The 11,501-nt window shown below is 39.1% G+C and overlaps 2 long non-coding RNA genes across 2 annotated transcripts; one reads left to right on the top strand and one right to left on the bottom strand.

Moving 5' to 3' along the window:
- Window positions 1-1,272: 1,272 nt before the first annotated feature.
- LOC145028353 (uncharacterized) lies at window positions 1,273-3,742 on the bottom strand. Its single transcript, XR_013675980.1, has 2 exons — window positions 3,658-3,742; window positions 1,273-2,975 (listed from the first exon to the last, which is right to left on the bottom strand). It is a non-coding gene; the product is annotated as an uncharacterized LOC145028353 (long non-coding RNA).
- Window positions 3,203-6,351, top strand: LOC145028354 (uncharacterized). Its single transcript, XR_013675981.1, has 3 exons — window positions 3,203-4,586; window positions 5,359-5,420; window positions 6,207-6,351. It is a non-coding gene; the product is annotated as an uncharacterized LOC145028354 (long non-coding RNA).
- The last annotated feature ends 5,150 nt before the right edge of the window (window positions 6,352-11,501 follow it).

The following is an 11,501-nucleotide window of genomic DNA, read 5'->3' as shown; positions in this document are numbered from 1 at the left end:
GTTTTTTTTAAATGATTAATAAATAAAAGAAAATTAGAAAAGAAATACGTAAGGGTATAATAGTCTTTTTAAGTTATTTAGAGACTAATGATGCAACAAAATCATATTATAAAGACGGTCCGAATTAAAATAAAAAAAAATAATAAGTTAAGGAAACCACAAGGATTATCCATGTAATTTAAATAAAGAGACTAACTTCTCCTTGAGGAGAAGGGCCTGTTAGAGTGTGTTTGAAATTCCTCTTTCAACTTATAAGTTTTTTTCACAAAAGGATTTTTTATAATACAACTTTTTTTAAAAGATGTGTTTAAAATATGTGTGACTTGACTTTTAAGAGTTAAAAGTCAAAAGCCACAGAAAAATAAAAATTCATAACTTTTGAAAAAGCTCTTTTTTGTTAATGACAAAAAATTGTTTTAAAAGAACTTTTTCATTTACCAAATAAATTTTGGATTTTTTTGACTTTTTGGAAAAGTTATAAGTTCAAAAATCATTTTAAAAGAAATGTTAGCCGGTGAACCAAGGACTCTATTACGGCATAAAAACCTATCAAGTTATGAATACTATCATAATTCGAACTAACAGATTAGCTATTGCTATAACAATGTGAATTGACGAATAGGTATTCATGGGGTTTTCAAAGAGCAAGTGTACTTAACAATCCACAAATCGGAATACATAGAAACCACTATAGTAAAAATATTCCGACATGGACACAATATTATATGGGTAAATCTAGAACAAGAACTCAATCACAATTCATCTTACATTACACAGAAGTTGTAAATTTAAAACAGCAAATCGACGTTTATGACTTGTGGAGAGAGATGGGTTTACCACACATAAAAGTCGGCGTTGAGGTAGTGTTGTTTAACATGTGAACTGAAATTGCTAAGAAACACACTAAATAGTGAGGACCTTATTTGCAAAAGGTTTCGTTTTTGGACCTGATCCGAAAAACAACCTTAGGAACCAAAAAAAAAAAGTTAGCTGTTTAGTACACGAGTGGTTTGTTTGGAAAAAAATATATATATATTCATAACTAATAACATATAATACTAGTAACAATTGAATTTATAAAAAATATTGGTGGTTTATTTTAAACAAGAAGAGAATTGTTAGTTAAACATTGATCAAACCAAAATGGTAAGTGATTCGTACACAACAATTTTTTACCATACACAACAATTTATGCATTATAGAGTTGTACAATATAACATTTTAAAGCATTAATTGTTGTGTATGGAGAAAAATTATTGTGTACAAATCATCTCCCAACCAAAATGGCTTTTATGTGATTTTCCCTTCTAAACATCATAACTAAATAACGAGCATATCTATACAAAAACAATTCTCTTCATGTTTAAAATAAAACAAATAACAGAACCCAGCCACAGATGATCATTAACGCCACATTAGTTTGAAGTACATGTAGACACCAGGGGCCGATCCGTCTAAAAAGCTTCTGTGGGAAACTGTTAGGGTTTTCCATTTCTGATGCCGATATTGTCTTATTTGAACATGTTTCAGGTAATGAGGCCAATACGCGATTCTGGTCTTCTTCTCCAAGACCTCCTTCAGCATGAGCCTGCAAAAGTGATTGTTGTGTCTGAACCGGGAGTCTGGCCTTGCAAATACATGCTTGGGATGACAAATCTCAAAGAACGCATCAAAAAATTGGGATCGTTCCCACAGACATTCATCCGCTACCGTTTGAAACGCGAGTTCTTGCACGTTCCTAGCAGGAGGAAACAGGAGCCTTGTTCTTAGATCATCGATATCAATGTCCAATGGCAGCTTTGAGTTGTCAGTTATTATATTAAGGTAGCACATGCGTGATAACGTGAGTGTTTCCCTCATCTTAAGAAAAAAATCAGCATCAATCAGAGGGATGAGTGAGAGCGAAACCTTGATTTGCTTGAGAGACGAGACTGGAAATAAGAGACTAGGCAATGTGTTGCCACCAAACTCAAAAAAAAATAATTTTGGAGCATAAACTTGTACATCGATAAGCATGCGTCGGCACGACAGCAAGGACAATCTCTTGATGGAAGCACATGTGAAATAGAAGCTTCCTAACATCCATGATGTCATATCAAGCGTCAAACTCTCGAGAAAAGGAAATTCCGTTTTGATCGTTTCAAGACACGCGTTGTCTGTTATCACGCCACCTAACATTAATCGTGTCACGCTGCGTCCTAATGATATTGAAAGGGCGTTGAATGGAATAATAGGCATCTGTGGTCTGCAAACATGTAGATCGTAGCTAAACACGCCAAGATTTGGGACATCACTGATTTCCAAAGCAGTAGAGTGTACAGCATCTAAATCTATTCGTAATTCGTAAAGTCGAAGAAGGTTTTTAACCTTGAAGGTCTTGAACCCCTTGCAAGAATCTAGAAGCTCTATCTTCTCGAGCAAGCTACAAGACGACAATATGTCATGGAGTGCCTCTTCACTTATGCGCACACCATTCAAGTACAGTTCTCATAGGGACAAACAATTGATCACAGGATGATAGCTAGTTGTCATCCAAACATAATGGATTCCATTCGAAGCGGAAACTCTTATCTTAGTTAGGTTCTCACCCGAGAGTATCTCATCTGGTAATGTTAACGAGGTACGCAAAAGAGCAATATCGATTGAGAGGGACATCTCTCTAAGACAACTTTTGGTTGCGATGGCCCCGATCCATTTTTCAACATGAGAAGCCGACTCCTGGCTCTCGATGTCGATCATAAGATCAAACCTTTCGATTGGTGTGTTGTCACGGAGATACCTCATCAGAGTGCGGTCCCCGTCCACCAACTTCATGCTCTTGCCTCTTCGTACATCGAACCTCAGGATAGGGATGGTAGACCAAGCGTGTAGCCATGACTTGGACAACACACACGTGCGGGCCGCTTCTTTTACTGGCAACCGTGATTGTATATTCTGCATCAACTCTGGAGCATCCTCAGCTTGTGTTCTCATACCTTAAATCCCATATAAAAAAAAAAATCATCAATTTTTCACAAGCATCTTATCTTATATACATATAAAGGTTGAAATCACCAAAACCGAAAATCATTTACACTTGTTTCAATCAAACCAAACCAACAATGATGTACAACTATGCCTAAAAAATTGCATATGCATATAGCTTTTCATCTTTAAATCAAACCAAAAAACAGCAGATTTGCATATCCATTCATATATACAGTCTAATGCATTTACAGTGTACCATTTACCTGCTGACATACCGATTTACGGAAGCTGTAGGGAATTTTTTCTTTCAGTTTGCTATATATGCAACAATAGCACTCGACTGGAAACAAAAGCATACAAAATACAATTTCAAATCATGTTTAGCTGCACAATCACTCAAATACCGTAACAGCTCAACCAAAACTCATAGCCAGAGATAGCCAGGGTCATATCCTTTTTGAAACAACATCCAAAATAGCCTTAGATCTCTTCAAAGTCACAAAAAGTTTCAATTTTTCTTTTGGTATCGATACAAAAAAACATCGACTGATACCCAATTACAAACTTACAAGAAAAACCCAATCTTGTAATTTCGAGTTTAGTTTATGCCTCCAATTGTTCATACGTAGGGAGGGTTTACACGCACCAAAGAGCAGAAAAACAAGATGCAAAACAAATCGGAGGATTTACCTGATAACAAAAATCGAGAGACAAACGGAAACAGCAGGAGGCGGTTCGTCGAGGTCAGAACAACCACTATAATTTCATGATCTAGGGTTCATGTTTTTTATTGTTTTTTATTTATAATTACTCGTAAATCTCCAGAAATGTCCAAAAATTTTAATCCAATTTATTGAAAAAGTCCCAAAATAAATTTTATTTACAGAAAAACACGGAATACTGGTTAAAACTTCGAAAAAACCCTTTTCGGCCGGTTTCGCAGATTTTGCCGGTATTTTGTCATTTTTCGTTAGTTTGTTCAAAATTTTAGGACTTTTTCAAAAATTACATAATAACCAAAATATTTGGACTTTTTTGAAAATTACCATAAAATTAATGGATATTATTATTAACAAATCTTTTATAAATTACATAATAACCAAAATATTGGTGGCCTAAGTACTCCTCTATTGTTTCCTGACCACTCAAACTCTCTATGGTCTTCTTATGCATTGTTGTGGGTATGATGGTGAGATGAAGTTAGTTAGCATTTGTAACATCCCGGATTCGCAAGGGTAGAGTTGAAGGGCTAAAAGTGTAAGTTTTAGAGGATGACTCGGCGAGCCCATGGATAGACTCGGCGAGTCAGGTCGCGGTCATGGTCGCGTGCCAAGTGGCCTACTCGGCGAGTCCCAAGTGTGGACTCGGCGAGTAGGTGTTGTATGGAGAAAACCCTAGTTTCCGGGGTTGAGCCCTATATAAAGAACATTATACCCCTCCACAGCCTCTCTTATTCCCCCTTTGAGTTCCAGAAACCCTAATCTCGTGGAGAAGAGCATTGGTGGAGCAAATTGGAGCTTGGAGAGGTGTTGCTTGGAGAAATCTTGAAGGAGAAGTGGTTTGGATCAAAGGGCTTTGCTTGGACTCGTGTTTAGCTGTTATTGAGGCATCTTCTGGAGGTAACATCTTCGTCCTTGAGCTGTGCATTCCTAGTTTCATCATTTGGGGTTGTGTGGGATGCTTGGTTGTGTGACGTTTTGGTGTTGGAGGATGGATCTGAGGTTGTCACCTCAGATCTGGAGTGGAGAAGTCATCGAGTGCATTAAAGTCCCAACCTTTGTGCTATGAGTGAAGCTATCATGTCCCAAACCTTGGTTTTAAGGTGGAAATGGCCTAGATCTCGTTTGATTCACGTAAAGTTTGCTACTTTACGTGATGGATGGATTGTAGGAGGCTGGATCTATGTCTTGGATCAATTGCATGGCCTGAGATGCTTCTGTATGGATTCAGACTGGTGGAACTCGGCGAGTCACATGGGTGGACTCGACGAGTTGCTTGAAGATGGCCTTGAACTCGACGAGTTGGAAGAACAACTCGGCGAGTAGGTTGAAGATTGCCTTGGACTCGGCGAGTCCAGTTGGACTCGGCGAGTCATGTCAAGGAAGTCCCTATATTCCTGGTTGAGTCGACGAATCGGTGAGTCGAGGGATGACTCGGTGAGTTGGGTGCGAGTGGACTCAGAGTTGTTGCACTCGACGAGTCTTGGGGTGACTCGGCGAGTTGGGTCACTAAGTGAGGGAAGTCTGAGCATAAGGACTCGGCGAGTCATCGGGTTGACTCGGCGAGTAGGGTCTGTCAGGGGTTGACTTTGACTTGTCCAGGGTTGATCAGTTGTCTTCCAGGGGTATTTCGGTAATTATGGGTATTTATTGGGTCATTGTTGATGTTCAGTGGAGGAGTTGTGTCAGAGCTCGAAGCAGCGGGATCTTATCTTTTCAGCCGTCAGTTTCGAGGTGAGTTATCCTCACTATATCAACAGGGTCTAAGGCACCAAGGCCGGCCCTTATTTGTATTGAGATTCAGTTACGTTTATCATGTTGTTGTTGGTTGTGTCTGCATCCTGGTAGTTAGGATGATACATGCTAAGGGGACCTTATAAAGGTCAGTCCTCGATATGCAGAGTAATGCTATGCTAGTGAACGGGTAGGTCGGTAGCCCGGTTAGAGTAATGATATGCTATGTGATCTGTTTACTCGGTTTGTTGATCATGACTGTTATATGAATGTATGTTTTGTGCACATGGTTGTTTGGACTGGAGATGGGTTGAGGCGGGTCCTGCTTTGTGCTGTAGGCCAAGATACCCAGGGCGGACCGGTTGTTCCGAAGGCCCAGCGAGCGGTCCGGATAGGCTGTAGGCCCCATGAGGGCGGACCAGACGTGCCGAGGCTCGGAGAGTGGACCAGGCCGACTGTAGGCCCAAAGCGGGCGGACCAGTCACACTGTAGACTCAGAGAGTGGACCAGGTGGGTTGAAGGCCTGATGCGGGCGGACCAACCCCACTGTAGACTCGAAGGACATGACTAGACCCGGAGGATGGATCCGAAGGACTGAAGGCCCGATACGGCGGACCAGTCACGTTAGACCCGATATGCATGGTTGTTCTATGTTCTGTTATGTTATGTATGATTTATATATTTTGGACCGGAAGGTCGTAGCCTGGAAGGGCGTATGCGTGGTTGGTATCTTGGGGGTATCTCACTAAGCTCTCGGGCTTACAGTTGTGGTTTAATGTTTTTCAGGTTCTTCAGGAGACTGTGGCAAGGCGAAGGCGCGATCGTACCGCTCCTTATGATTTCGTAACGACATGATTCTGGGAATACTTAAATGAATTGTATTGAAAACCTTTTTGTAAACATTTTAATGAAAATCGGGTTGTTTTGAAAATTTTAAATTGGTTGTGTTTTTCGGACGTTACAGCATTCCTCTAATGTTGGTGTTCTTCTTATATTGTTTAACCTAACTACCAACCAACATCCATACCTTACATATTAACAATCATCGGCTAACACACATCTATAAAATGTGAAAAGTGAACCCTGAATGATAATTTATATGGAAACAAGTGAAGGGTGATTATCTATTTAAATTGTCATTCAAAGTTTACTTTTCACTCTCGATAGATATGTGTAATTTTATGGTTGTTACCGGGTAATGTTTGGAGGTTAGGTGATAGTTAGGTTAAAGAACATAATGAAAGATCTATATGTTCGTGTAATGATATTTTCTAATAACACATGATCATATAGCATCATGCTTAATAGCAAGTAGAAACTTATTGATTGCGTATTAATAAATATTATCAACTCTTGTATTGGTCACGCCTAATAGATTACTTCTCACTATGACACCCACAACGATACATATGAAGAACATAAAGACTTTGAAGTGGTCAACAAACAATTGAGAAGTACATAGTCGACCATTCTATTTCTAGAAATTAACAACAAATGTATTTCCTTTGTTTATAATAAAAAAAATATTTTTTATGTTTATAAATGATTTGTTAATAATAATATCCATTAATTTCATAGTAATTTTCAAAAAAGTCCCAATATTTTGGTTATCGGGTAATTTTCAGAAAAGTCCTAATATTTTGAGCAAACTAACGAAAAAGGACAAAATACCAACTAAATCTACGAAACCGGCCAAAAAGGGTTTTTTCGAAGTTTTATCCGGTATTCTGTGCTTTTCTGTAAACAAAAATTAGTTTGGGACTTTTTCATAAATTGGACTAAAATTTTAGGACTTTTCTGGAGATTTCCCTAATTCCTCGCATCTAAAATGTATGTTTTTCATTTTCAAGGACTTTAACTTCAGTTTACAGTCCAAGTGTGAGTTTCTCATCACGAATTTGATCATCTCCGAAATGGTTCCCTACCTTCTTTTGAAAGACCTATAGAAAGACTTGTAAAATTAGCAAAAATGACTAATAAAAAAACTTTTTGTTCTAATAAAAATCTTTCGCCCTTCAATAACAAAGCAAACACATTTAAGATGTCCTGCATATTTATATAAGTGGTCCCTGATGTGTTGTATTTTGGTCTTTGTGACCTTCATGTCATATTTATATAACTGGTCCCTGATGGTATGCCAACTTGGTTTGAACCTTATGGTGATGAATATAACCTAAAAGTTGTAATTCAAGTTCAAAATAATTGTTTGCTTTGAATTGTACGTGTCTGATACAGTAAACCTCAACTTGACACATGTGTTGTATGAATGGTTGTATTTTGGTCTTTGTGATCTTCATGTCATTTGTAGGGAGTGATGTGTTTTGATATGGTCAGATGCTGGTCCTTAACCGGACTGTTATAAAAGATATTTTCAGGTATGATGTGAAATATGCAAAAGGCTTATGTAGTCAATATGAATTTTTGTTCCTCTTATGCGTTGAGAGTTAGACATCTAAGGGACCTTACCAAAAGTTGAACACCATATGAGATTAATCGCGATCTGAATCTCATGTTCAACATGATGTCTGTGACAAATGGATAACCGGTAACTTATATTATACACCAATTGTAGCTTTGAACTTCTGGGGAATGGGGCGTTGATACAATGGCACAAAATTGTATGTTGTTGGGGTAGTGAAATGTTGCTAGATGTTCACCACCGTCTATATCAATCTAATATGAATCTTGCGTGAGTGAGAGATTGAAAGATCTTGTATGTTCAAAAGTCATGTTAAAATGATATTGCTAATTAACATATGATACTAATGGGTCACACTATAATACAATTGATTATTTATTAGAAAATGATTTTAATAAATATTTAATAAACTCTTATAATTAATTGGAAATTATCTATTTCTTGGAAATAACAATTTTCATTAGCAAGTAACATAATATATATCATATGGTATGATTTATTAAGCATGTACATTATTTTGGACTAAAAAGACTTTTGTATTTTTGCCAAAAGCCAAAGTGTATATTTTATAAAAGAGTTTACAAAATTTATAAAATGTATGTCTTTTTTTATATATAAAATGAGAGTGAGCGAGAAGCATGAAATTTTGATTAGTTTAATCAAAAGTATGGCATGTCTTAAAAGTGCGGGGGAAATATATGATGTATTATCATAAGTACTTAAAAGGTTAAAACTATAACATCCATAAAATTTAAGCAAATTTTAAACTTTTTTCAAAACACTTAATACCATTCAACATTACATAATTTGTTTTCAAAATAATAATGATCAGAGTATCCTAGTATTAAAACATAAAAATCATAACAGCAGGAGGAGCGGTACGATCAGGCCTTCGCCTTCCTTCGATCACCAGATGTACCTGAAACAACAAATTGAAACTGTAAGCCCGAAAGCTTAGTAAGCTACCCCAAAATACCAACGTCACACCAATATAATCATAACATATAACCAATACAGAACAGCATGCATAATGAGCCTTCAGCGTAACTGGACTGCCTCGCAGGGCCTACAGCCTATCCGGACCGCTCGTGAGCCTTCGGCATGACTGGACCGCCTCGTAGGGCCTACAACCTATCCGAACTGCTCATCGGGTATGTTAGCCTACAACACGAAGCATGACCGCATCAACCCAACCCCCAATCAAACAAACATGTACACATAAATATCATACGCTAGCTCATATCATGTAACAGTCAAACTGGTCTAACAGATCACTAATCATAGTAACACCCTAATAACCGGGATACAGACCTAACCGGTCACTAACATAGCATCATCCTCTAACCAGGACACTGACCTAACCAGGTCACTACGCATAAGCATATCATCATCCTAACTACCAGGATGTAATCAATAAACATATCATGCCATAATTGGATACAAACCGTAAAGGGTCGCCCTTGGTGCCTTAGACCCTATTGATATAGTGAGGATAACTCACCTCGCTAGTAGTGCTGAAATACTGCAAATCTGTGACTGCTGTTTTATCGGGAATCCCAAACTATTACACAATAAACACCGAAAATTATTAACCAAAATAACATTCTTGACTAAATGTCCACCCCATTCATTAACTCCACTCACGTTATTGGGCCAAGGCCCAAATACATAATCCTTGACTTGAAAGTCCATATAAAGCCCATTATCGGCCCAATTTACCAAATTGGGCCCAACCTCCTAATTGGGCCCAACCCCATGATCCATTATCACTACCTGGCCCAAATTATTTTATTTATAAAGTCCAACAAATGTCCAATTCCATTTAGTGCATAAACAGCCCAAAACCCTAAGCCCATTTGACAAAACCCAAACAAAGGATGTACCCATCCAACGTTGACCACCATCAGGGCGGTTGAACCAGTACGTTGGGCGTACCGGATTTACACTGGGTGTACTGGACGATTTGCCAAAATCTCCTTAAGTGCTTAATGGCTTAAGCACTTATGCCCAAACCTCAGATCCAGAGACCTAACATGTCTAGGATCTATAAAGTCGTGGACTTTATCACTTTAGACGTCCATAAAGTTCTAAATGTTTGGTCTTAATCCATTAAGACCTTATTCATCCATGTATGGGACTCAATCAGCTAATGGGACCTCATTTTTATCACTCAAGGTCCCTTCAAGAGTCCAAAAGGACAGTCCTTGATGTTCAAAACACAACATGCACCACCTTGTGGTTATGGGTATAAGAAATGGGTCTTTTAAAGCAAAATGGAGAGATCTGATCATATAAGCATAAAGTTTAGAACTTTATACCTTCTGGAGCTTCTTGTGCACAAACTAACTTCAGATCTACAAGCTTGGGCTCTTCCTGCAATTCTTTGATGCAATGGTTTCCTCCTAAATCACTCAAGAACACACCAAAATGAGCGTAACACAAAAAGGATAGGCTAGGGTTTGAGAGAGATGAGTTGATATGTGGAGGCTAAGGTAAAAGAGGTGTGGGTGCACATCATGTTGCTTTTATAGGCTCCAAACCCTAAATATTAGGGTTTTCATCCCTGACGCTAGTACGCCCAGCGTACACAAGTGTACGCCAAGCGTACTAAGGCGGACCCTTATACGCTTAGCGTACTCTTATGTACGCGCAGTGTACCCTCACTTTTTTGCCCAAATTGCAAACTTGGCCCTTAAACTTGTCTTGGATCTACATTTTAAATCCCAAGGGCTATAATCGATAAAGTAATGATAGAAGAGGGTTTGGAAATACCTGCAATGTCTCGAGATGTTACAATTCTCCCCTACTTGACCTAGACTTCGCCCTCGAAGTCTGCTGCAGCAAATAGATACGGGTAATGCTCCCGCATCTCAGACTTGGGTTCCCATGTCCACTTGGACCCCTTCCGATGTACCCACTGTACCTTCACCAAAGGTATCTCCTTGTTCCGTAAAACCTTATTCTTCCGTTCTAGAATGGCTACAGGCCTCTCCACGTAATTCAGGCGCTCATCGACCTGAATATCATCCAATGACACCGCTGCCTCCTAATCCATAATGCACTTTCGCAATTGCGAAACGTGGAAAGTGTTGTGGATCCGGTTAAGCTCCTCTGGTAGCTCTAGCATCTATGCTAACCTTGACACTAATCCTGAATGGTCCAATGAAACGGGGACCCAATTTCCCCCTTTTTCCTTAATCGAATCATACGCTTCCATGGTGAGACCTTCAGGAGTACCATATCACCCACCTGGAACTCTAAATACGATCGACGCCTGTCGGCATAACTCTTCTACCGACTCTGATCATTCTGCAGTCACTGCCTAGTCTGTTGAATCTTCTCGGTGGTCTGCAAAAGTACATCTGTCCGTCCCATCACCCTGTGTCCGACCTCACCCCAACAAATTGGGGTGCGACATCTCCAACCATACAATAGCTCGAAAGGCGGGGCATCAATGTTGGAATGATAGATGTTGTTGTAGGCGAACTCTGCGAGGGGGTAGGTGGGAATCCCAGCTCCCACCAAAGTCAATAACACACGCCCTCAACATATCCTCGAGGGTCTGAATGGTCCGCTCACTCTGACCATCGGTCTGCGGATGAAAAGTTGTGCTAAAGTGCAGTTGCGTGCCTAGTTCCTCGTGGAACTTCGGCTGAAGAACT

Source organism: Lactuca saligna, chromosome 2 (genome assembly GCF_052625555.1).
Source record: "Lactuca saligna cultivar CGN05327 chromosome 2, ASM5262555v1, whole genome shotgun sequence".
Lineage (NCBI taxonomy): Eukaryota > Viridiplantae > Streptophyta > Magnoliopsida > Asterales > Asteraceae > Lactuca > Lactuca saligna.
This window is presented reverse-complemented; position numbering and strand designations above follow the sequence as displayed.